The sequence below is a fragment of the Podarcis bocagei genome (assembly GCF_964188305.1).
Source record: "Podarcis bocagei genome assembly, chromosome: 9".
NCBI lineage: Eukaryota > Metazoa > Chordata > Lepidosauria > Squamata > Lacertidae > Podarcis > Podarcis bocagei.
In genome coordinates this window covers 61,974,083-62,001,801 of record NC_138134.1, presented here as the reverse complement: position 1 = coordinate 62,001,801, position 27,719 = coordinate 61,974,083, and the positions used below count along the sequence as shown (strand labels likewise).

The 27,719-nt window shown below is 43.8% G+C and overlaps 1 long non-coding RNA gene across 5 annotated transcripts; it reads right to left on the bottom strand.

Moving 5' to 3' along the window:
- LOC308594394 lies at nucleotides 1–27,717 on the bottom strand. Of its 5 annotated transcripts, none has more exons than XR_014011425.1 (6): nucleotides 27,619–27,717; nucleotides 20,792–20,833; nucleotides 17,252–17,314; nucleotides 15,707–15,806; nucleotides 13,674–13,778; nucleotides 8,560–9,745 (listed from the first exon to the last, which is right to left on the bottom strand). It is a non-coding gene; the product is annotated as an uncharacterized lncRNA (long non-coding RNA). The 5 variants fall into 5 exon arrangements; XR_014011426.1 differs by lacking the exon at nucleotides 27,619–27,717 and adding an exon at nucleotides 27,073–27,509; XR_014011427.1 differs by lacking the exons at nucleotides 8,560–9,745; nucleotides 17,252–17,314; nucleotides 20,792–20,833; nucleotides 27,619–27,717 and adding an exon at nucleotides 1–2,229 and having other exon boundaries at nucleotides 15,707–16,355.
- Between the last annotated feature and the right edge of the window lie 2 nt (nucleotides 27,718–27,719).

The window sequence follows — 27,719 nt, the reverse complement described above, 5'->3', positions numbered from 1 at the left end:
TTCAGTTGGCAGCTAAAGCAAGTGGGTGTAGAGAGACAAGCTTGTAGGCAGTGGGGTCAAGTGGTAATGAAATGCAGAAAGTACCGCCTACATGGCGACAAGTCATTCAAGCGGCCTTTCACAGCAGCAGCAATAAAACAAAATGAGTTTTTGTCTGGTTTGTAGAATTAAATAGAGATACTGGCCTAAAGAACAGGACTGCTTGCTCGTTTGTAGCTTCAGCCATTTCCTTCTCACCTGCTTCTGTTTCACATGTTTTCATGATGGAAGGAAGGAAAAATCAAATCTGAATTAGCTCTCAAGTTAACAAGGTATTTTGGACTGTTAGAAGGCATCGTAAAAAGCAAACGCACCAACCGAGCGAAGTCTCCTAAATAAAATTACATGACTATGGGACACATAAAGCTGCCTTATAGCAGGCCAGGCGATTGGTCCATCTATCTCTGCGCTTAATTGACAGCAGTTTTCCAGACCAGGAGCAGGTCACCGGGGGAGGAAGGGCATTAGCAATAGTCTCCCAGCAGCAAAGTCTCTGCCACTTACCAGGAAGGGGAGGGACAAGACCGCAGGGTGGGTGGGGCTGTGCAAGTGCATTCATGGGAGCTCTGGGTTGGCTCTGCCAGGATGTCTGCAAAAGCTCAACCTCTCCCACTCCCAGTAAGCAGCCAAAGTTTCGCTGCTGGGAGGCAGTTGCTGCAGCAATCCCACCCATGGAAATGATCACGAACCCCACTGGTTGATCCTCTCTTGCTCCAAGACATAAGAAAACCAGCTGACCCTACCTGGAAATTCAATTGACTTTGTGCCTGCAGCATAGGTGCTCTATCACTCAGTTGTGGCCCTTCTCGACTGCCTAATCTAACGCTTGATGTGATAAGTGATCAGGTGGAGGGAAAACTAATAGACTCCGCAGTGCTTGCAATCAGCATTGTATCACAAACCTTCAGCCGCTGAGATAAGAGACACAGGATTGGCTGTTGTCAGCAAGCACAGCTGTGCTTTCCCATGTATTTCACTTGGAGGCCATCCACATGTTCAGAAGAGGAATGTGGTGAAGCTACTGTTTGGAATGCGGAGGGACTATTAACCCCCTCCCCCATGGGCAAAACTACTCCTCTCCCTCTCTCTCCTGCAACACATTGCAAATTAAAGGAGATCTAGTTCAAAATTTTGCACTGAGAAACTTGGGTGAATTGGCCATAATATGGAAAATGCGTTTCAGTGTAAGTGTAAAGTGGTCCACACAGCTTTACTCAGAGTAGACCCACTGCAGTGAATGAACATGACCAAGTTAAGTCCATTAATTTCTGCCCAGGACATCCATACACACTGCCCGGGCTTGTGCCCCGGGGAGGTCACTTCAGGGATGCTAACACAGCAATTTGGCTTCACCGTGGAGATGCACTCCATTGTCTCTCGAGGCAGACTGATGCCAACAACAACAAACTCTGAGTAAAGCTTAAATAAAAGCCCATGGATTTTTAGTCATGTGGGGTTTTTTTTTTAAAAAATGTACTAATAAATTAGATCCAAAATGTTCATCAAAATACTTTTAATTGATTATTGTCTGATTAGTCAACTAGAACTCCCAACCCTGTCTGAAAAATGATCCAAACCAATTTTACAATACTTTCACAACAGCGTCTTTGAACTCATTCTGTATTTTACTCCCTATAAACTCTTAAGATGCAACCACACACCTATTTGCACAGACGTAATCACTGTATTTAAGGGGGCTTACTTCCAGGAAAACTATGCTTCGGATTTCAGCCTTAATTAGAAATTTTAGACTTAGGAGGCTAATTTTCTTGTACCTTTATGATTAACACAGCTTCCCTTTACTAGAGTAATAAATGTCACACCACATTCTCGTAAAACTAAGCAGGTCAAAATGCATAGTGTAACTAGTAAACACACACTCTGTGTGTTTAATTGTGAGGTGGATTCAGCTTGAGAACGCATGAAGTTAAAATTAATACTACAAAAAACTCTTTAAGCATCTTCTTGGTAGTTCCACTTCACAAATCTTATGGTATATGTGAAGGACGAGATGCTTTTCATTTGTAGAGTCAGGCTTTCCAGCCTCCTTTTCCTTAATGTATGTTGTGTTGTGTTTCCAAATGCGTTCAGCCATGTGATCTTCAGTGCTGGTTCATTTATATCAGATGAAGTGTGACTGGAAATAAAGCTCTGTCTTCTTCTTTTTTAAAAAGGACAGTCGCCTCTGATCTATATTCCAAAAGGAAATTAGACAGGCGCATTATATTTTAGTCCCTACATTTCATCACGGCCCTTCTTTCTTCTTCTTCTTCTTCCTAAGTGAAGGCTAACATAAGGACAATTGCTAAAGAAGCAATCATAATATCCCTATACTAGTGAAATCCAGACTTACGGCTACTCAGGGCAGATATACATGACAGTTCCATTGTTCTCTATTAGCAGGATATTGTCCTAGCATAAAAACGCATGCAAACTTTGAAAGCTCTGAATATTTAAGGCAGGACACTAGTGGCTCATCCCAGTGGGAACTACCGAAAAGGGGAACCTGATTAAATTTAATGTCATTGTCACTTTTTTTCCCATTGCTAAGAATTATATACGTAGCCATAGCTACCGCACTGTTCAGACACCATGACCACAATATTCTCCCTCAGAGGTTGGCGTCAATTGTTCAGTCAAAGAATGTAAATTCACTATGGGATGTGATTCTTATCAATTAAAAAGATTTGTCAATATCTGATATATGTTTATTTTGGGTGTGCATGTGTGTGCGTGCAGAAATCACTGTGCTTAAACCAGGAAAGCAATTTGTTTTCTTTAGCAGAGCAGCTCATTGGAAGTGCCTTTTGCAAAATGTCCAAGTTGCTCTGTGTAATTAGAAATAATAATAAATCCTTCAAGTCATGCACTTCAACACAACCACCTCAAGCGAAGTTTGCTCTTATTTTGGCTGTTAGTCCTGCTTGCTGTGAAGCAACACAAAACACACACAATTTTTTTATTTTTTATTTTTAAAATACAGCTCTACAACAACTTATAAAAGACCGAACTAAAATGGAAGTAATAGATTAGGAGGAAACTACACATAAAATATGGCACAGTAAATAACTTCTCCATCCCTCCAGTACATGAAAATGTACATTAGCCTATCCTAAACAGAAAAGCAAATGTCCATTCCAAAACATTACTTGGCAAGGAAACACCTACAAAAGAAATTCAATTTCACATATTAGAAATCTTACAAACAGGATATATTGTTGACAAGTTGCTATACTCCATGAAAATTTGCTACAGAACAGAGGGATATCCTAGTCCTGTGAAGTACACAACAATGGCCATAAAATATTAGCTACATCAGACTTGCTCTGTACTGGAATAGAACAACTATTCTTTAGCTGCATGGATTAATTAGACTAATTTCCATCCGAAACAAGTTGAGCAAGCATGCCTCATTTACCACTCACTGAGATGCATGAATAAAGAAATGTCTCTATCGTCCAAAGATGGCACCATTGTAAAAAAGAAAACAAATAACTGGGTTGAGAATAAAACATCTTTGCTTTTGTCTCCAATAGCTATGATGGGTAACGTCTAATGCTGACTCACACTTTCCATGGCAAGTAAATTCTATTGCAGCAACTCTTGGTTTGTTCACATATACAGAAGTACAGGGAGTCACTACATATGTACAAGTGTTTGTGTGAAAGAGTGTACAGGGTGTTGATTTGTACAACTCAGCTATTATGCACACAGACTGTACACTCATTGAATGATACATGTGAACAGCTCAACTGTTTGCATACACAGGGACACAGATTGTACACTTGTTGAATGTAATGTGTGAACACTCCTCAAGTTGTCACCCATTACATATCCGCCAGCAAACCCCCTTACAATCAAAAGACAGACTGTGTTTGCAAACACGGAGTGGACAAGTTTCAAGGATATGCAGCCAGTTCTCGAATACCTTGGTGCACGTACATTTTGGCTCCCAAATGCCGAAAACCCAGAAGTAAGTGTTCCGGTTTTCGAACGTTCTTTGGAAGCTGAACGTCTGACACAGCTTCTGCGGCTTCCAATTGAGTGCAGGAAGCTCTTGCAGCCAATCGGAAGCTGCGTCTTGGTTTTCGAACGGTTCCAGGAGTCAAACAGACTCCCGGAACGGATTAAGTTTGACAACCAAGGCATGACTGTATAGTTCCTCAACAATGCCCATCTGCAACCTATTCCAGAGAGGTGCAATTCCAAGACTGGTATAACAATCAATCCCTCTTCCTAGGCAAGATTTGCTATTTTGGGTAACATTCCTTTCCCTTCCTTGCTATGGACAACAGTTTGAAAGCGGGGAACATGAGGGAGGAGTCTGTCGAGTTACAGCTCGGCATCCAGGGAAAAATCAGTCTCACACCAAGATAGGTTCCGAAATATGGCTGCTCCTAGGGCTAATATGGCAGCTTCTAGGGCTAATGCAGCACAGCTTTTATTGTGTGAAATCAGAAAGATACAAGCCAAGGAAAGATACAAAATACAAGCCAAGCAATTTGTTCTAGCCAGTAGATAAAGACCTTCGTACTAGACCGTGCGAGCGATCAGGCCATGCTACGTTAGCCAATCATATAGGACAGCACGAGCTGTTCACGCGCTGTTCATGCTCCAAGGATGCTTCTAGCTATGAGATCACCCTGCAACAATAAGAACTTTGCTCATGCTCTCATGTACAAGCAATCATTTTCCCACATGTCCTCTTTTCTTGTTTATATAGTTAGAGGAAAAAAGAGGGACCATTAGTACACTTCATTGCCTAAGCGTCTACACTTTGCAACATAAATTCCTCTTGTAACCCCTGTGGTGGGCCGTGGTCGGTACCACCATGCAGTGCATTGGGAAATCAAAGAGGGTATGCATTGAATGCAACAACACACCATAATGCAGCTCGCAATACATGCAATTACAATCAATAATATTTTTCTTAACCATAATCCATTAGGTAACCAAGAAAATAACCACTCCCATGGATCAAAACCTTCAGGTGGATTCAAAGGATTATGAGCTATCATTTGTTCCATATAATCAATAGTAGCAGAGATATTGGTCGATTGATCGGTTATATACATACAGCAATGAGAATGAATTAAGGCACAAATTCCACCTTTAGAAGCAAGGATCACATCTAAAGCATAATGATGCTGAAGAACTACATTTCTTATTTCTGACATTTCTTTGTTAATCATTTTTAAAGCCAAGATGGTGGAATTAAACAAGGCTTCAATCCAGTTTGCCAGTTTATGCAAATCACGGTAATTCATCCCTACACCTATCACTCATAGTTGTAACATTAAGAAAACAAGAAGATCCATTAATGTACTCATAGGTCCAATTAAAATATGGATAATCTAAAATTTTATTATTGCTAATCTTATATGAAGCGTTTACTGGAATGCTAGAATACCATCACCAAAAAAAATAAATTCAAAGCTTTGAGAAGCTTTTTAAAATCATTTTTCTCAGCAGCTAAAAAGCACTATCGAAGCATATTTTGCTTGCTGTAACTACAAGGATTGCAACAAGGTCGAGAACAGAGCCCATTGTTCGCAGGCCTTGTTAAAGAACCATATTGCAACTTTTGCATCTTGCTTTCTGTCCGGGAACCATGCCAAGGCACAAGAATGAAACAACTGGAACACACTGAAACCTCACCCCCTCCCTTGCCAAGAGTCCACAATAGTTCCAAGACAGCCCTCTGTACATGCTCAGGGGAACACATCATAAGGCAGGACTCCTGAGGGAGGAGAGAAAAAAATATGGGGGGTAAAACCCAAGCGATGCCGGTCTGGCGAGGGCATCCTTCAAAGCCAGGCTCACTTCCCAAACAAGAGGCAGCAAAACTGTAATGATGTTTGGTGGTTGAAGTGGCTTCCCAAGAAAAAGGGGGGCCAATGCAGTAGGGATGAAGATGGCCTTTCAGCGTGCCAGGAAACACTGGAACAGCTGTGGAAGGTCCTCTTCCATTGCAGAGGTGATTGTGATCTTGTCTGCTGGATCCTTGTGTTCTTTAAAGGCAAAAAATAGTGGAGACAAAGTAGAGGTGGGCAAGTCCAAATAACTCTTTATCCGATTCAGCTGTCCAAGGATTTGTTGTAAATCCACCAATCTAAGATAACCAGGAAACTGTAGTTGAGGCGTAACTGGAATGGCTGCAGATGCTGTCAGCTTGTGTCCCAGGTACGTAATGGGTAAGGTCCGCTGGATTTTTTCTTTAGCCACTGTCAATCCAACAGGTTGTAGCCTTTGCAGGATTTTGGGACACGGCGGAGGACAAGGCCGTGGCTAAAAGATGAGCTTTGTGCGTCTCAGTGCCCACTGACTGGCAGGCTTTAAGCATATCTGCAATGGCTATATTGGGAGTTGTCAACAGAGGGCGAAGAACTTGTTTACAGTCCTCATTAGCATTATCAAATGCAAGCTGGCGTACTATCACTTCCTGGGCTGCTACGTCCAGAACTTGCCGTTTAAGAGTGTTGTACAAGCGATCAACAAATTGTCCATAGGGTTCTGTAGGGCCTTGTCTAACGCTCCCCCATCGGCCATCGCGCTCAGTTTTGTCATCAGGGACAGAGGCCAAAGCCTCTTGGGCAGCAGTTGTGGTGGCCTCCCAATATTGAGGATCGAGAGTTAGCTGTTGGGCAATAGTAAGAAAATTGCCTCCTCCCGTTAACCCATCGAGGACATCAGCTTGGGTTAACATGACGGGGGCTGGGGGTGGGGCGGCACCAGCAGCGGCAGCAGCCAAAGCAGCCTGATGATTAGCCAATGCAACATTATTAAGATTATTCCGAATCCCATCAACACGACGTTGGCAGGCCCAGTGCCAAGCTTGTATAAACAAAATCATTTGATGAGGTTGCATTACAGTGCGAGCCAACAGCTTAACATCCTCTGGTATCAAATTTTGTTGAAAAATAGTGCCAAACAAGCCCAGGGTGTAAGGAGATTGTAAACCATTGTCCTTGACAGAGGAATGCAGTTCCTTTATGAATCTCAAATCAAACTGTTCGTGCCGGGCTGGGCCTCCCCCTGGCGCGGCAGAAGCAATCACAGGGAAGAGATTAGGAGTTGCACAGTCAAAACCCAACAATGGGGCAGCGGCACGGAGAGATTCTTGGAGAGGAGTAGTAACGGGAGGTGCAGGAAGTGAAGAATGCGGAGAATGCAGGGGAGGGACGACAGGAGGAGCCAGAGGGAAAATGTCCGGCGGTTTAGGAGGTAGGTTTGAGGCAGGCAAAACAGGTACCTGAAGGGCGGGCGAAGAAGCTGTCGCAGCAGCCAGAAGAATGTTTGAAGGAGTTAAACACGACATAGCTTTGTAGACGTTACACCAGGCATGCAAAACCTTGACATCAATTTGTGGATGATTTTGAAAGAAGTGTCCAATTTTTTTCCAATCATCTAACCCCCAAGTTCCGTCCTGGGGGAACCACGGACAGTGAGTGTCCAAGGCTATTATAAGGGACTTAAGGTCAGCTTTCCGAACAGCAAGGTTGTTACTGGCCAAAAGGAATTTAAGGTCTTTATAAAATTTTTTCTGTGGTGCAGAGAGAGATTTTCCCATGATTGCAAGAGTTGCAAAAAAAGGCAGGGAGCACTTACCGAGGGATCCTTAGGAGGATGAGGGAGGCGCCTTTTAGCCCTGTCCGGGCGGAGATAAGTGCTGATAAGTCCGTAACGCAGTCCAGAATCACATTCACACGGGAGCTCTCACCAGGGATCCACTACGTGGATGAACGACGCGTCTGCAGCCCTTGCGGGGCGAGGTGAGAGCTGAACGTTGTAAAACAGCATGAAATCCGAAAGAAATCACACGGGAGCACTCACCAGGGATCCACTACGTGGATGAACGACGTGTTGGTGAGTGCTGAATAATGAAAAACAACGTGAAGTCCGAAGGCAGTCACACGGGGCACCAAAATGTCGAGTTGCTATATTGGGCCTCACACGGGGCACCAAATGTCGAGTTACAGCTCGGCATCCAGGGAAAAATCAGTCTCACACCAAGATAGGTTCCGAAATATGGCTGCTCCTAGGGCTAATATGGCAGCTTCTAGGGCTAATGCAGCACAGCTTTTATTGTGTGAAATCAGAAAGATACAAGCCAAGGAAAGATACAAAATACAAGCCAAGCAATTTGTTCTAGCCAGTAGATAAAGACCTTCGTACTAGACCGTGCGAGCGATCAGGCCATGCTACGTTAGCCAATCATATAGGACAGCACGAGCTGTTCACGCGCTGTTCATGCTCCAAGGATGCTTCTAGCTATGAGATCACCCTGCAACAATAAGAACTTTGCTCATGCTCTCATGTACAAGCAATCATTTTCCCACAGGAGTCCCTGCGTAAGAAATCTACCAAACCTCAGAAAAACATGTCCAGGGACTATCATGCTAGGTAACTTTATCTTTGCTATAAATAAACTGGAGAAATCAAAGTTTTTTTCTCTCCCACCACCCTTCCTTCCTGGCAATAAACCCCCATGAAGAAAAGAGAGAGGGGGCTTTTTATCGTTGGTTAGACAAAATAACAATTGGAAATGGAGCAGGCCACTCTAATACCTCTAGTTATGAACTTAATTTGTTCTGGAGGTCCATTCTTAACCTGAAACTGTTCTTAACTGGAGGCGTCCTTTTGCTAATGGGGCCTCTTGCTGCTGCTGCGCCGCCAGCACACAATTTCCGTTCTCATCCTGGGGCAAAGTTCTCAATTTGAGGTAACTCTTCCAGGTTAGCGGAGTTTGTAACCTGAAGCGTTTGTAACTCGAGGTACCACTGTAGTCTAACTCTACCCTCTTAAACCATGCTTTCACAGCCAAGACATGGAGACTAATGACCTGCATGAAGAACAACTCATGCTTGAATTAAATAATTCAAAAACCCCCTCGCTCCTAATCACCATGATTGGAGTGGACTCAGAAAATAATTAAAAGCTAGGCCTGTCTGTCCGAAGGAAAGATCCCCCTCCCTCTCCCTCTCAAGGTAAGAGTGTTTTCCAACTCAGCATGCTTTCACTTCTCAGAAAATAAAAGGGGGGCTGGGAGAGAATAAAGCCATCCCTTCCCCACTTCGAGGTGCCCTGTTAATGGTGCTATCTGACTCAGGAAAGTGAGCTCATATCCCAAATCACCTGAGATTGAAGGGTAGGTAATAGATAAACAAACAAACAAAAATTCCCTCATTATATGGAGTATGCATAAAAGCTATGTACCCTCTCAGTTGTTTGTTTTTCGCCTAGCATTTAGGTCTTATTTGAATTTCATTGTTGTATTCTTCATATGAACTGACACTGATTTCTAATCTCTGCCCTGTGATTATACCACTTAGGGGTTTCTTTTTATATATTAAGCAGTAAATGAATACGTTCTATTAAAAAAGAAGAAGAATGCTTGTTGCCAATGCTGCTGCCAACCTCATTCCCACTTGATGAGTGTGGTGGCACTCTATAATCAGAGGCTGCCATGCCCAGGGAGATCTTTGAACAGCGAGTTGGCAAGCGTTTCAAGGAAGGGGTTAAGAAGCACCCAGCATGGGTTTTTTCAAGAACAAATCATGCCAAACCAAAAGATGATGGAACAGGTGCTAAGCAGAGAGAGAGAGAGATGTGCCAGGGCTTATACTTGCCTAGAAGCCAAATCTACTGACAGAAAAACCTTCCCCTTGAATTCTAGGCTTGTAAAGACTGCTTCTGGTGCCTCAGCCTGGAGGAAAAGATAATCAGTATGGCATTTTGTATTGTTTTGTTTTAACTTTTTCTGTTTTTACTTCATATCTTCCAAAGCTACACGGTGGCATTCAAAGCAGATCGAGGTCTTAAGTCCTGGCTCAAAGCAAGCTTTAGGAAGGACGGGGCAATAGCTCTCTTCTGGTATTCACTGGCAGACCTGTGGCAGGGTCTTGTGGGAATGCCCAAGGCTAGCTTTGTCCCCTTGAGGACGCAGGGCACACTAGCAACCTCCCAAGATCAGCCAGAGGTCAGCCAGTCTGTGTTTAATGAGGATTTAATTTCAGCGCCTAGGACTTGCCGATCGCATGGTCGGCGGTTCGAATCCCCGCGGCGGGGTGCGCTCCCGTCGTTCGGTCCCAGCGCCTGCCAACCTAGCAGTTCGAAAGCACCTCCGGGTGCAAGTAGATAAGTAGGGACCGCTGACCAGCGGGAAGGTAAACGGCATTCTGTGTGCTGCGCTGGCTCGCCAGATGCAGCTTGTCACGCTGGCCACATGACCCGGAAGTGTCTGCGGACAGCGCTGGCTCCCGGCCTATAGAGTGAGATGAGCGCACAACCCTAGAGTCTGTCAAGACTGGCCCGTACGGGCAGAGGTACCTTTACCTTTACCTTTACTTTCAGGTAAATCTATGTGCATAGATACTGCCTGAGGTTAATACAGGGTCTTACACTTGGGGGAGGCTATGCTCTTCTTTCATGGTCCGAGGCAGTATGTTGGAAACCACAGGGGGGAAAGGACTCTTATGCTCAGGTCCTGCTTGTGGGTTTCTCACAGGCCTCTTGTTAGCCACTGGATGAGATAGGCTATTGGCCTGATCCAGAAGGCTCTTCTTATATCTTTATGGGGTTCCTAATCTGGCATTAGGTTGGTCCCTGCTCCTGCCAAGCTAGCAGTTCGAAAGCACGTCAAAGTGCAAGTAGATAAATAGGTACCACTCCGGCGGGAAGGTAAATGGCGTTTCCGTGCGCTGCTCTGGTTCGCCAGAAGCGGCTTAGTCATGCTGGCCACATGACCCGGAAGCTGTACGCCGGCTCCCTCGGCCAATAAAGTGAGATGAGCGCCGCAACCCCAGAGTCCGTCACGACTGGACCTAATGGTCAGGGGTCCCTTTACCTTTACTAATCTGGCATTTGTGGCCAATATGGCACCCTTGTTGCCAGCCAAGGCCATGTGACCCTCCTATTTATTTTCTTTTTAAAACAACAACCAAGGATTTTGTTGGATTCCTTTTTGGGGGGTGGGGAGGAGTAGCCTGCGTTGTATCTGTGGTTTTATTTGGGTGGCGGGGTTGTAGGTATTTTCTAGGTGTTGTTGGAGGAGGGGGAGGTTCTGAACATTGCCAGTTTTTCTCCTGTGAAACAGGTATTTCGTGCTGCTCACAATAGTTCTGGCTCATAGGGATCGGTGACTCCTACCCTGCAGACACACACATGACAGAAGGCAAGGAGGAAAGAACAGTGGAAAACTGGTGGCTACAGAATAGCCCCTTTTAAACAGCGTTTTTATTGTTTTTAATCTTATAAACTGTTTTTGCGTTATTACCGATGCCAAAAGTGGCACACAACAGTTTAAAAACCACAATGACCTAATTCTAAACAGTAAAGTCTGACAGTAAAGTAAATGTGCAATCGAAACAAAACCTTCAATGACTAAACCTGTGAATTCCTCTGCTTCTCTTAAATGGGCACTTTTGAGTCTACTAGGTATTCAAATATGCCATTAAGCTGATTACCCACCCTTTTAAATTCTCCCTCTCTCTGCCCCTGTCTATCAGTGCAATCCTATACATATCTGCTCAGAGGTCAGTCCCATAGAGTTGGATGGTGCTTACTCTTGGGTAAGGGAGTATAGGATTGTAGTATCTCTTCCCTTGTCTCAGCTTACATCCTTCTCGCTCATTCCATTCGGCACAAGCTCATCTATAGTTACTTTACTGAATTTCCTTCTCCCACTCCTGCCTCTGCACCTTCTTTTCAGTATGCAGCACCTCACTTTAGAATCATAGAGTTGGAATAGACCACAAGGGCCATCGAGTCCAACCCCCTGCCAAGCAGGAAAAACTTTACCCATCCCTCTGCTGCCACGGGAACATGGAAAGGTGCCGTGTACAAAGTCAAGTCATTGGTCCACTTAGCTGGGCATTGTCCACACTGACAGGCAGGGATTCAGACCCAGGACATTCCAGAGATGGAACCTGGAATCATCTACAGCCCTGACACTGAGCTATAGTCCCTACTCCATCCCTTATTTATCTATCCTAACACAGAATATTCATCCTCTAGTAGCAAGCTGTTTTGTTAAAACCAGCTGTGAGTAGAAGACAAAGTATCACCCACATGTTGACCACTGCTAAGGCATTGCTTTTCCATCACCAGCGATCCAGTTAAGAATATTTGATTCTGGGTTTAATGGACTTGTGGGAGGGTGACTTTAGAGTCTAGGCAGTCTTACTTGAGTGTAAGTCCTATTTAACCAAGTGGGTCTTGCTGAATCCATAATATCAGGCTGTAAAAATGGCTCAAGTTTTAGTGATTTATGAATTTGGACTCAATCCAATGCACCACAGAGAAGTTTGTGTGTGTGCATTTATTTAATCCCACATATGTACTGTGGGATTGTGTGCTGTATGTGTATCTGTTGGGCTTTGGGCAGGATTCCAGCATTGCAGGAAGATGGACCACATGATCTTTGCGGTCCCTTCCAATGCTACAATTCTATGATTCTGTGATGCATGTATGTGTGTTGTGCGTGTCTGCACACAAGAGTGTGTGGGTGGCATGCTCACTTTAGCCACATCCACTTTTGCATGGGACCCCTAGAGGGTTGGCCAAGAGGCAATGTGGCCCTCGACCCCAATCCAGCACTGATGAAAGAAAACTAAGCTTAGGATAGAAAAGTCTCCTGGCAAATGTAGTGTCTATTCTCAGTATGAAATTCTTGTGGCCTCATTTAGAGGGAAACAGCAATCCTTTGCATATTTGCCAATGTTAAACAAGTGCAAGTCAAAGCCCTTACTGACCTACTCTGAACCTAGTGATCAATCAGAAAAGCCTTCTTTTTTACATCGTATGTGTAATATGAATTTTCTGAAGTTATCTGTGCCTGCCTAATTCATAAAAATTAATTCCTCTCCGCCATTATGGTGGCAGAATGTAGTTATAAACAAGGCTGTGAATATGCCTTGATTCTGCAAGAAAAGCACAGAATAGGGAAGTGGATACAGAATCTCTGTCTCCTGGGCATGTCTGCTTTCTTCTCTTTCTCTCTTTTCCTTCCTTTCCATGGGACCCGTGACAAAATGTTGCAATATTGCAGTGCGCCTGCTTAGTGTTCCAGCCAGCCAGCCATGCTCCCATCAGCATGCTCCATTCCATCTCTCCTCCTCAACAGATAGTCAGCATTCCATAGTCATCTTTAGGGTATTTTTCTTATGATTTTTTGTTTGTTTGTTTTTTGCCTTTTGCAAAACTTGGGGTTCCCCTAAGCATGCAGATAGCTCTCTCTTTGGCACTCATGACCTGAATTCACCACTGGAAGGAATAATGCCTGAAAGTGTGAACAATTCCACTAAAATACTAGCAGTCGGCATGGATGCTACTGAGTACAGTAATACTTTCAGTGGTTGTGGACAGGGCTTCAGAGTCCTTGCTGCTCCTGTGTCTTAGCAATTTCAAAATGCTAAATATTTTTACACATCTTCTCAATTTGCATAACTTAGGAACTATCCAGTTTCACAGAAACAGGATTCTTGGGAGAAGAATATTTTTTAAAAATGGGGGGGAGGGGTGCATGCAAGTATTACATCTGAGACGCTCAACAGAACGAAAACACAAGAACTCAGTTTCTTTTCGTATTTGCAAAACTTGAAACAATGTGAGAGAAATTGATTGGTTTGACTTACATGTGGCAGAAGCAGTGTATCTTGCAGCCAATGATCAAACCATCTTCTCAATCAACCATCCAATAAATATACGAAACATCCAAATTAAGTCCTAAAATCCCTGTGCTTAAAAGAAAAAACCCTGAGCATCAATCCATAAATTAAGAATCTAATATAGTCAAAGGTATATTTTAATTGCAACACATATTCTGTTTTTTATTTTTAATAAAAATCAAAGGTTTATCATATTTATAAGCGCTTCATTTCCAGGGTGTAGAATTCTACCAGGTTAAAAGAAATGAAATAAAGCATGGAGTATGGACACAGCCCTGTCTACAAAGGCCAGCTCCAAAACCCTAGTAACCTCAGTGGAAAAGGTTGGTTTCTTTCTGCCAAATAGCTGTGTTCTCTGAAGCCCATAGCACTGCTGTTCTGTGCAAAGGAAGCCTGGCATCTAGTGGACATTTAGCTGCTGTGTCACAAACCCAACACACTTGAACAAGGTACTTAGAAAGTTGCCTGGAGCAAAAGGAGACCTGTGGCCAGGCTGGTGGTGTGTGGTTTGTTTTTTTGGGGGGGTGGGGTGGGGTGGGGTGGGGAATCACTGTAGAAGAGCCTCAACATAAGGACAAATAGCCTATTTGATTTAACTGTATTTCTTCCTAGAGAGCAATTGATCAAATACAATGTGCCTTATGCGCTTTTTAAAACAGTCTTTCTTTCCTTCTTTCATAAAATTTATACACAGCTTGATTGTAAAAAAAGAAACCCCCCAAAAATCTCAAAGTAGTTTACAAAAAGAATACAGTGGTACCTCAGGTTACAGACGCTTCAGGTTACAGATGCTTCAGGTTACAGACTCCACTAACCCAGAAATAGTACCTCAGGTTAAAAACTTTGCTTCAGGATGCAAACAGAAATTACGCGGTGGCAGCGGGAGGCCCCATTAGCTAAAGTGGTACCTCAGGTTAAGAACAGTTTCAGGTTAAGAACGGACCTCCAGAATGAATTAAGTTCTTAACCCGAGGTACTACTGTATAACAATAAAAATATCAGTAAACAGTTAAAAACAACTATTTAAAACTTGCCCAATTAATTTTAGCAATAAACCAAAACCACACTAAAACACACATCAACATTCTATACAGGGTATAGGAACAAGTAAAAGGTTTAAGCTGCATTTCCATACACACTTTCCAGGAATAAAGTCCCACTGAAACTCAGTGGGACTCACTCCTGTCTGGACATGTATAGGATTGTGCTGTTAGGGCTTGCTCTCACTTCCACATGCCTAGAAAGCATGGGTATGAGTGGTTTTCCTTTTGCCCTGCTCCTTTGCCAGGAAAAACCCACTCTCAAACAGCAATCTGCAGAAAACCTGAATTGCCATTTGCTCTGATTGAGCGCTACAGAGCAATTTTCCCCTGGGGAAAATCAGTGGAAGAAGTAGTGTGCATAAGCTTTGCAAGACTTAAAATAGGTACTTTTTTTTTGAAAAATCAAAGCTGAAAATTCTAGAAGTTCTAGTACAGGGATGGGGAGTTGGCAGCCTTTCAGATTTCGTCTATCTCCAACTCCCACCAGCATGACCAATGACATAGGAGTTGTAGTCCAAAAACATTGGGAAGGCCACAAGTTCCTGGCTTAAAAGGAACCCTGCTGCAATATTATTAACCTTCAGGATGAATTTGGAAAATCCCCCTTTACCCTGGCTTTTGTTGGCTGAAAAATACTCTTCCTAGCAACCCCAAGATCATTGGACGGAAGAAGTTTGTAACTGTAACTGCTTTTCAAATGTTTTTAATTGTAATTGTTTTTAGGGTGTTTTAACTGTTCTGGAAAAAATGGTTTGCTTTGCTTTTAAATTGCATATTTCTTTGCCATCCTTGGCTCCTTCAGAGGAAGAGCAGGATGTAAATTCAACAAACAAGGAAACGACATAACACTGTTAATATGCTTGTTCCAAAAACCTGCAGTAAGGCTGAATTAGTAGTCAAGGTTCAACAGAAATACTCAGTTGTCCATTTTTATGCTTGTGGTTTAAATTGCTTCACCTCAGCGATACATATGATGGGGCCACGGGTGAGACTTTTCTTCCATGGTTATCCTCCTGTTCATTTCTTCATACGTTTCATTTCCAGCACATCACATCCACTGGCATGACCAAACAACAGGTGTTACAGGATCGCACACCTCTCACTAACTCTTTCTTTTTTGTCCTATCGCTAATATGTGTCCAACTAAACGTTCTGCACTTATCCAAGTGATTACAACACCACAGACGGAATAAGATATATCTGTTGTGGTCATATATGTGCACTCTGAGAATTAAGATCTATGATCGGCATGGTCACATGATGCACCTGCTCCTAATGGATACCACTTCAAAGTGCAGGTGTGAAGGCTTCTACACATGGGAGGGTGGGTAGACTTCCCTGCAAATGCAAAGCTAGAATGTGAAGTTAGGATATCTATCTGCCATTTTGAAATATTTCATAAAGCAGTCACATAAAATACCAGTGGGGTACAAAAAACAAAAAATAAGAATAAAATACACTCCAGAATTAACAGTTAAAATAACATCATAGCACAAGAAGGTGATCAAAGGAGAAAATTTAAATATTTCAGTTAGAAAAGGGTTAGGTATTTTTTTTAAGCTTGCATCTGAACAATTCGACTGGTTTGTGTGTACACACACACACACACACAGAGAGAGAGAGAGAGAGAGAGAGAGAGAGAGAGAGAGAGAGATGGGTTGTGTGTTTTTTTGCAAATTAAAGGTGACATTGCTAAATGGGAATTATAATGTATGATTCTAGGATATGAATTTGAATCACAAACCTTTCTCCCCCTAGAGGACATTAAAGAGTATGTTTTTTAAAAATGTGGCTTTTCCTAAACATACCCTCTACAGATGTGCATTTTGTAACTAAACACACACAGACATGCCAACCTTGTAAAGCAAGGGTGGGGATCCTATAGCCCTCCAGATGTTGTTGGTCCCCAACTTCTAAGTGGCCCAACCAGCACTGCCAATGGTTGGGGATGATGAGAACTGCATGCCCAGAAACCTGCTGCCTGGAGCAAAGGACAAGATGTTTCCCTCCCCACATTCCACATACAGAAACTGATTGGACTGAAAACTAAAACTTACAACACCAATAAAATGATGGTCTCCTTCACTGCACCCAAACCAGCAGGCTAATTTAGAGTGGGCAGAACACGTAATGGAGCATGCACAGCTGTGTTCTCCAACAGATGGGATGGTAAGGGGGTTTAGGAAGAACGTCCAAGTTGCTGCTGCTACCCCCCTCCCCCCAAAAGAAATATGCTGCCTTAGGCAGTTGCCTCATATTACCTCATGGTAGGGCTGGCCCTGGCTGCAGAAGGTTCCCCATGCCTTGTTTTCAAAATCCAAGTTGAGGTGATACGGATTAAAAAGAAGGGGTATGCAAATAAGGGGCAGGCTTTGGTCTCAATGGATGAAGTCAATGAAGTTAATAATCTCTCCTCAACAGTTTTAACTGCACCACTCTCTCCCACCACCATTCCTGCAATAGAAGTGAACAGCTGTCAGTGAGGGAAGTAAATAGTTGTACTTGGGGGTCCTGTTACAGTGATGCAAAACATAGGGACAGAAGGCAGGATATTCCAGAAAGTCCCTGCAATAAAAAAGGCCTTCAATCAATACACATATTGATGGGCACCTTCCATACTACCTGTTGACTAAGCATTCATCTGGATTTTTGCAGGAATACTAGACAATGTTGGCTCCTAATAATGGTGCCTTAGTCAGAGCAAACCCATTGAAATTAATGGACCTGTTAGTTGTGACTTATTAATGTCAATGGGTTTGCTCCAAGTGTGACTAATGTTGGGTACAGCTTATTCTGATTTGTTTGTGGGGTGGATAGATGACGTTGCATCAGAGCAACTGTTACCAACACTTTCCAGTGCATTTCCCTGCCATATTCTTTACTCCCTCCCCTCCCAAAATCCAATATTTCTGGGAAAGTGAATTTGTTCCCAAGACCTCCCAGTCAATTATAATTGTAGAACCTGGATTTGCAAGTGTGTGATTGAATCCCCACCTGAAAATAGTGACAGTCTAGAAGTGCCCCTATTTAGCAATACTACTGATAATATGCACACTCTTGACTGCTGTGAATTGTAGAAGATCACAACATTTATTGTATTTCTATCCCACCTTTCTAACACCACAGAACTCAAGGAAACATGCATAGAGCTCTGAGGTGGGCTTCCCTCAAGACACTGACCAGATCAAGATTTGCTCGATTGCAGCAAGCATGTTGCACCATGTACCTACCTGAGTATCTTTGCATAGCTGCTTTTTAGAACCTTAAGCAGGAGAAGATCCCAGTGGATCGTGAACATAAGAAGAGCCTGCTGGATCAGACCAATGGCCCATCTAGTCCAGGATCTTGTTCTCACAGTAGCCAACCAGATGCCTATGGGACACCCACAAGCAGGATTCGAGTATAAGAGCACTCTCAGCTACTGTGGTTTTCAGCAACTGATGCTCAGATACATTACTTGCTCCAACTGTAGAGGCAGAGCATAGCCATCCTGTCTAATAGCCATTGATAGCCTTCTGCTGCGTGAATTTGTCTAACTCTCGTGGCCCATGCTTCTCAGTATAATTAGTTGATTAGTTGAAACTCCAGCAGATGTTTTGCCTACTAAAAGTGTGCTGTTAAGGAAGAGACCTGGAGATATTATTGTAAGTATTATTATAAGTCCTCTGGCATTTACCTCCCTGACTTAAGGTGCATTATAAGAAGATAAGCATTTCATCAATCACTTTGGACTAGTTCGGGCTAGTAAACATTCACTTAATAGAACATTAAGAAATAAAAGGGATGTTATTACCACTAGGTGTGGTTCTCTGGGTGGATGAAAAGAGTGTGGCACTGATCTTTGTTGGTAATGCAAACCATGAATGCAACTACTCTGACATTATGGGAAACAGCAAACTCTTACTAATTTTACTGGAGTGATTCCAATATTTAAATATTTATTATTTTTGCTAGAAATCAGTTTAATGCAGTTTCCTTATGTCAATTTCCTGTTCTTAGAAGGTTGAGCATGATAATGCCTAAACTTGTATCAGAGAACTGGTCCTGGCAAGGGCCGGTACATTTCTGTCCGCACAGCATCCCTGGGGAGACTATGAAGAGGACTGCACAGTTGGCTTGGATTTTCACATGGCCGTTTGCAACCCACAGATTTCAATTCTCTCAGAAGCACCCTGCAGAGATCAGATATGACAGCCTTTGCCAACCTAGTGCTCTCCAGATGTTTTGGGCTACAACTCCTATCAGCTCCAGCCATCATGCTGGACACCAAGTTGGTAAAAAAAAAAAATCAACGAAACGTTTTTGCAGTTATAAAGTGAAATACGTTGGCTGATGTTTCCAGCAATTTTCAGAGGATAAAAACATAAAAGGAGCCCTACTGGCTTAAGACCAAAGGTCTGCCTAGTCCAGCTGTGGCAAGGAATTGATAATAAAACTGTGATTATACAAATCTATGGTGCGACTACATTTGGAGTACTTTGTACAGTTCTCCAGTCCCCTCACCTCAACTCCGCTATGAGGGAAGGTTACAAAATTTGGGGCTTTTTTTAGTTTGGAGAAAAGGTAAGATGACATGACAGAGGTTTATAAAATTATGCTTTGCATGGAGCAAATAGATGGAGAAATATTTTTTCTCCCTCTCTTATAACACTAAGTCTTGTGGACATCAATGAAGCTGAATGTTGGATCCTTCAGGACGGATAAAAGAAAGTACTTCTTCATGCAGTGCATAGTAAAACTATGGAATTCTCTGAAAAATAGTGACGGCCACTGACTTGGATGGCTTTAAAAGATCAGGCAAATTCAGTGGCTATATTCTACCTCCACTGTCAGTGGTGGTATGCGTCTGAATACCAGTTGTTGGGAACCGCAGGTGGGCAAAGTGCTGTTGTGCTCATGTCCTGTTTGCAGGCTTCCCACAGGCTTCTTCTGGTTGGTCACTGTGAGAACAGGATGCTGGACTATATAGACCAGGGCAGTCCAACTTTTCATACCAAGTAAACCCCACAAGAGTACTTTTAGACAGAGCCCATAGACCGCACATTGCCTTGCTGTGGAGGCAGCAGGGCACAAGGCCAAAATCTGACACCTCTCCAGCCAAAGCTGGACTGGGCAGAAGGAGTGCCGACTAGGTTTTGGGAAGGCAAAAGGAGGGCTCAAGGACCCTGGCAGAACTCTCACACCTCTTTTCCAAAGCCCAGCACCTCACTTACCTGATTTTGAGAAGGTAGCATGACGGCTGAAGGGGGGGATCACATTTTGCCAAAGGGCACCAACAAAGGCCTCAAGGGCCACATGCAGTCCTTGGGCCACATGTTGGACCACCCTGACATAGGCCACAGGCCTGATTCAGCAGGCTCTCCTTATGGGAAGTGTGGCATAATATTTGATGCATTGCTGCATAACCTCCTTGCATAGAAAACTAGGATGAATGCTCAATAAGCAGGTAATCTGGAAGTGACCACACACAGCACTGGGTGGGGGTGTTTCTTCAAAGAGTGCTTGACAAGAATGGTTTATCAGCAAGCTGTACTGGCATTTGTTGGGAAAGGGTGGTGGTGGAATTAAATGGTTTCCCATCACCCCACAGAAGACTGTAGCGAAGGCCCAATTATCATTTGTATGGCCTGTCTGCTGATTTTAATCCTAGAAGCATGAAGAGGGTTAGTTGTCAGCTTGGAAATTTTCAAGAGCAAAGTAAAAAGAGCACTCTTGAAACAAAAGAGAGGAGACAGTATGGGACAGTTTCAACCTGAGGCCCTCTTCTGTCTGTACTCACCAATCGCTCACTTCAAAACACTTATGATTAAGGTATGGTGTGGTTGCCACAGCAACCTCATGTACGACACATGGAGTTGCTCACCACTTTGCCAACTACAGATGTGTGAGCTAGTTTAAACATCTTTGTGTGTGTGTTTTAATTGGCAATCAAGTACAAGCCCATCTGCCGTTGACAGCCTGTCTTGTTGCTCACAATTTATAACACTAGATGTACCTCCCACCAATTCTATACAAGATTTGGAAGCAGGCCCTGACACGTACCTTTCAGATTCCACAGAAGACCCTGTGTTGCGGTTCAGTCTTCTGCAATAATTGGATTCAGAGCAATTTTTAAAAAATTCAAGCAAAGAAGTTGATTCCTAATCTGTGATCCATGGACCTCTAGGGGCTCCATGGATGGGATTCAGAGGTTTTGTGAATGTGGAACAAAAAAGAAAATATTTTTTTCTAGCTCAATAAATTGTATGCAACAACAACAACAAAATGTGTATGTGCTTACATGAGGAGCACTGTCACACCAAATTGTGGTACTGTTGCACACCGCCCTAATCTTTGAGTAGTGCAAGATTCCAAGGGCCCAGGTACTTGCCCAGGGTCTATGTTTCCCTTTGGACAATGTGGCACAGCAGAGACTGTGGTGTCTTTATGGTATATGGTTTATTTACACACATATGCAACCTAAATCTAGGTGGAGAGAGTTTAGAGCATTGACATTCCAATAAGGTTTCTTGCTTCTCCCATAGTGGCAGTAGGTTTGGATCCTGGGACAGAGAAATCAGCCATTCTGTCTCTTTGTTACAGCCTGTCACAGCTAGTCCACATGACACTCTTTCTTCCTTGTCACCACTAACCGACTGAAAACGTATTTCTCCCCAGCCTACAAAAACCTAAAATCCTAAACCCTTTTTGTCTCTGCCCACTAACACACAGTTGAAGGAGAGGCTCCACCCCACTTGCTGTCTGGCACTGAATGTCCTGATGGCTCATTTTGATTACTTTTCTGTGGTGGCTGGCACTATCATTACTAGATTTTTGCTGCCAGACCAAGTCCATCTGGCTTGGATTTACAATAGTATTTAAAATTTCTGCTGTAAATGCTTTTATTTTATTTTAAATATGTCTTATATTCTTCTTAACTGAAGTAGTTTGCATGAGTCTGTAAACTGTAAGCCACCCTGAGAGCAATTTTTAAGCATAAAGTAATTGGCCATTGGAATCATTAACCAGAAACTAAGAGCAGCACTTGAATCTGGAACAGGTGGATACACTTCCTACCCTTGCCACAGACTTATCTGGATAGTTGTTACTATTTGACCCAAGACCCTTGTATGAAAAACAGGAGTAATTGTGAGCTGTTGTTGTTATTAGATAAAGATTTACATATTAAAAACACCATGGCTGCAGTTGTGCACAATTCAGCATTTGTTGTTGTTGTTTAGTCGTGTCCGACTCTTTGTGACCCCATGGACCAGAGCACGCCAGGCACTCCTGTCTTCCACTGCCTCCCGCAGTTTGCCTTGCCATGGCGAAGGGGCTTGAATAACTCAGAGAAGCTATGAACTATGCCAAGCAGGGCACCCAAGATGGAAAGCTCATAGTGGAGAGTTTTGACCAAACGTGATCCACCTGGAGCAGGAACCAGCAAGCCACTCTGGTATCCCTGCCAAAAAAACTCCATGGACAAAGACAACAGGCAATTCAGCATTTAACTCCTGTTAATTTCAACAATGCTCATTTTATATAGGATGAGTTCATTTGCACCCTAAAGAAGTGAAAAGTAAGTTACTTCACTGGTTTAGGTGATTTGTTAATGGGACTGAAAAATATATTTCCAAGATAATATTTCCAAATAGTTCTGCTGATCTCCATGCATTTTCTCCTCAGTTTGTTACAATGTTCCTTCTTTATATTTTTAGGACATCTTCTCCAAAAGACAAGTCTTCAGTTCTAACCTGTTGTATTTCAATTTTACATTAGCACCAATAAAAAATCCAGAAATTATTGGTTTTCCACAAAACAAACCCTTGACTGGTGCACCTGATCCTTCAATTAGTCCTCTGTTCACTTTCTTTGCCAGGAAGTCATCTCAGATAGTAATATTTATAATCATAATAACCATGAGCAATTACAACAGTATAAAAGAATTAATCTCTCTACCGCTGGGTTTTTCAAACTTCCACTAAGTGTTGTTTTATTATCTAACAAGTTTTGCCTTGTTCACATTCTATTTATGTGTTTTCTTAATATTTAATCTGCACATTCATTGTGCCTTTACCCTTCTCCACACCAATGCTCTTCCCAGCATCCTGCCATCCTTCCTTGGAAGTTTTTAAGCAGAGGTTGGATGGCCATCTGTCATGGATGCTTTAGCTGAGATTCCTGCATTGCAGGGGGTTGGACTAGATGACCCTGGGGTCCCTTCCAACTCTAAGATTCTATTATTCTATGGTCATACTTCAGAGTTTCCTGCTATACTGGGCAAGACAAAAGGTATCTACATGAAGCTGCTAGGCCCAATACATTTCGGCAACTGAGGCTAACCACAAAATGGTATCCCCTCCCACACCAGGAAAAAGGGGATGAGTGAAAATCTACATCAGGAACAAGTGGGGAATAAGGATTTACATCGGGAATGAGTGGGGAATAAATATCAACAGCAGGCAATACATTCCTTGGAGGCCAGATCTATGGATCCTGCCATCTGAGGCAGTTGACTCACCTTGCCTCATGGGTGGGCTGGTCCTGCTGTTGGAAGTTGGGTGTGATTACTATTGTTATAGGAATTCTAAGGTCCTATATATAATAATAATAATAATAAATGTTCATAAATGTAAACGCAAACACATACAAAAGTATATAAACCACGTGTCTGAAATAGTACAGGAGAATAATCCTGAAGCCATTTTGACTCTCACAAATTGACCTCAAATATTTCTCTGCAAGGAGGAAGAAAATGGGGAAAGCTTTCCAATTGTCTTTGGACAGTAGGGGCTTACACCTCCCTGTAAATACAGTCTGGCAAGTATCTGTTAAGCTGAGCACACTATCAATACCCGTAAGAGATTCAGGAACTAAGTATTTACCATCTCAAAGGAATGGGCAGGCTACCCAGAAAAGGCAATCAGATAAGGCATTTTCAGGTATCCTGGCAGACAGGAGAGAAGCAACACACTCAAATTTCTGCTGGGGACCACCTCTTTCTGTGATGTATGTATGATGTTTTAGGGGGGTAGTCTTGAGCTACAGGGGAGGTAATTTCAAATATCTATATAAGAGCTTGGACACCATTGTTCTGGGTTCCTCTCCTCCCTTCCTGCGTGGGGTGAGTGGGGGACCCTGTTGCAACAGTTTAATAAAGATCATGCTTACTAGCTGCTTTACTTCTCAATATTCTCTGTTTGGCCTCTGTTATTTTCTCCTCCCAATAGAAAACCTACATAAGGACTCTATATGGGCTCTTGGCTACCCCATAAGGGATAAAGGAGCAGTTTTTCTTATAACACTATGCTGATGACACTGGATTCTGTTTCTCCATAACATCTGACTCCGGAAAGGCCATGCAGGCCTTTGACAGGTGCCTGGATGAGGTGGTGGGACGGATGAGGGAAAATAAGTTGATCTTGGACCATGGCAAGACAGAGATACTGTGGTTTAGTTGTTCCAGTGTCTGATAAATTGGCCAATTTAAGCTGAGGCTCCAATACTTTGACCACCTCATGAGAAGAGAAGACTCCCTGGAAAAGACCCTGATGTTGGGAAAGACTGAGGACACAAGCAGAAGGGGACGACAGAGGATGAGATGGTTGGACAGTGTTCTCGAAACTATCAGCATGAGTTTGACCAAACTGTGGGAGGCAGTGAAAGACAGGAGTGCCTGGTGTGCTCTGGTTCATGGGGTCACGAAGAGTCGGACACGACTAAACGACTAAACAACAACAACATTGCCCTGGGTGAGGTTGTACTCCCACTTAAGCGTCAGGTACACAGTTTTGCGGATGCTTCTGGATCTTGCTCTGCTGCTGAAGGCCCAAGTAGCCTCAGGGGCTAGAAATGCGTTTTACCTGCTGCAGTTGGTGCAACCAACTACAGCTGGAGAGCTTGACCACAGTAATTCAGTCACTAGTGACTTCAGGGTTGGATTACTGCAGTGCACTCTATGTGGAGCCTCTCTTGCACTTCATCTGGAAGCTGCAGTTAATGCAGAATGCTGTGGCACAGTTGTTGACAGGAGTAAAACCCTGTCAGCATATAATACCTCTGCTCACAGATCTACACTGGTTGTCTATTTGCTACCAGGCAATGTTTAATGTTTTACAATTAGTATATTAAACCCTTAACAGCTGGGATCAGTTTACTTGCCTATACCCACTTCTACCTGTGGAACTGGCTGTGTTACAGCTACCATATAATACACAATCTGCAAATGTATTTTAGCATAGCAGCACCTACACTTTTGAACTCCCTGTCTATAAGCATCAGGCAGGTACCATCACTATATTCATTCATTCATTCATTGCATTCATTCATTCATTCATTGCATTTATATACTGCCTTTTTCTCCAAGGAGTTTAAAGCAATATATACAGTGGTACCCCGCAAGACGAACGCCTCGCAAGACGGAAAACCCGCTAGACGAAAGGGTTTTCCATTTTGGAGGCGCTTCGCAAAACGAATTTCCCTATGGGCTTGCTTCGCAAGACGACAGCCCATAGGGAAGTCTCCGGGACAGCGGGGAAGCGCAGCGCGTCTTCCCCACTGTCCTCGGACCTCCTCCCGCCGCCGGACATCTGAACGAAGCTCCGATGCCCCGCGGGGGGGGGGAACGTCTCCTCCCGCCGCCGGACATCGGAACAAAGCTCCGATGCCCCGCGGGGGGGGGGGAAACGTCTCCTCCCGCCGCTGGACATCGGAACGAAGCTCCGATGCCCGGCGGGGGGGGGGGGAGAACGTCTGGTAGTTGTCCATCACCTTGACATCCAATGGGAGGGCATTCCACAGGGCGGGCGCCACCACCGAAAAGGCCCTCTGCCTGGTTCCCTGTAGCTTCGCTTCTCGCAATGAGGGAACCGCCAGAAGGCCCTCGGCGCTGGACCTCAGTGTCCGGGCAGAACGATGGGGGTGGAGACGCTCCTTCAGGTATACTGGGCCGAAGCCGTTTAGGGCTTTAAAGGTCAACACCAGCACTTTGAATTGTGCTCGGAAACGTACTGGGAGCCAATGTAGGTCTTTCAAGACCGGTGTTATGTGGTCTCGGCGGCCGCCCCCAGTCACCAGTCTAGCTGCCGCATTCTGGATTAGCTGTAGTTTCCGAGTCACCTTCAAAGGTAGCCCCACGTAGAGCGCATTGCAGTAGTCCAAGCGGGAGATAACTAGAGCATGCACCACTCTGGCCAGACAGTCTGCGGGCAGGTAGGGTCTCAGCCTGCGTACCAGGTGGAGTTGGTAGACAGCTGCCCTGGATACAGAATTGACCTGCGCCTCCATGGACAGCTGTGAGTCCAAAATGACTCCCAGGCTACGCACCTGGTCCTTCAGGGGCACAGTTACCCTATTCAGGACCAGGGAGTCCTCCACACCAGCCCGCCCCCTGTCCCCCAAAAACAGTACTTCTGTCTTGTCAGGATTCAACTTCAATCCATTAGCCGCCATCCATCCTCCAACCGCCTCCAGGCACTCACACAGGACCTTCACTGCCTTCACTGGTTCTGATTTGAAAGAAAGGTAGAGCTGGGTATCATCTGCATATTGATGGACACCCAGTCCAAACCCCCTGATGATCTCTCCCAGCGGCTTCATATAGATGTTAAAAGACATCTTAAGGCGGCCCTATTCAGGGAAGCTTTTAATGTATGATATTTTAGCGTTTTTTGGTTTCTGTGGAAGCCGCCCAGAGTGGCTGGGGAAACCCAGCCAGATGGGCGGGGTACAAATAATAAATTATTATTATTATTATTATTATTATTATTATTATTATTATTATTATTATTATTATTATTATATTAGGCAAGCCTACCCTGCCAACCTAGCAGTTCAAAAGCACATCAAAGTGCAAGTAGATAAATAGGTACCGCTCCGGCGGGAAGGTAAACAGTGTTTCTGTGCGCTGCTCTGGTTCGCCAGAAGCAGCTTAGTCATGCTGGCCACATGACCCAGAAGCTGTACGCCGGCTCCCTCGGCCAATAAAGCAAGATGAGCGCTGCAACCCCAGAGTCGGCCACAACTGGACCGAATGGTCAGGGGTCCCTTTACCTTATCCAGACATGTAGAAGTTGAAGGTGTTTTGTTTCTTTTTTAGCTAGTGTTGATTTTGATAATCCTTTTGATGTTTTTAATACTTGCTTTAAATTGTTTTTATCAGGAATTTTAATGTTTTATTTTATATTGCAAACTACTCGTTTTTTTATAATCCGATTCATTTTTGTTACATAATTACACACACATACATATGCATACTATATACATATTACATACATAATCTTCTCTCTCAAGAAAGCACCCACAATCTCACATCTATATATCTATATATAAATAATCAAGCTCACTTTCCCTTCATTTCTGCTGTCTCCATCTTGAAGATTTAAAGGCCGATTTATGTGGATTTAAGGGCTCCTTTAAACTCTTGCCTAGGACTTGGCAACCCAGAAGAAACCTTCAAGTCGAGGATCTCGGGCAGCCAACTGCCGTCACGCGGGTGCTCCGCGAGGGGCTGAGGAGGCCTCTGAGCGGGCGGAATTCGCCAGCTGAATTTATTGCGTGCTCTTGGGGCAAACCGCGCGCGCGTACACGCGCGTCTGACTGCGCCTATATATGCGTGTATGTATTTTGTGTGTGTGTGTGTATTTGTTTCCCTCTCTGTATATGTATATATCCCGTCACATGTAGGACACGAAGAGCCACGGTGGATAAATAAAATAAACAAACAATAAAAAAGCCGGATAGAGAGAAAGAGAGGAATGCTGGGAAAAACGAAGGGAACCCAGTGAGGTCATCACTAGGCGCCGCTTTGGGGTACAATCCTCCCTTTCTTTCTCTCTTTTCTCAACGCCCCCTCCCCCCCCATACTCCCGGCTCGCCTCTCTCTCTCTCGCCTTTCTTTCCCCTCCGTCTCTATCGTTCGCCTTGCCGAGCTCGCTGGCTGAGGCCGGCCTTCGCCGTCATTGTCGCCGCCGCCGTCATCCCTTCGGCACAG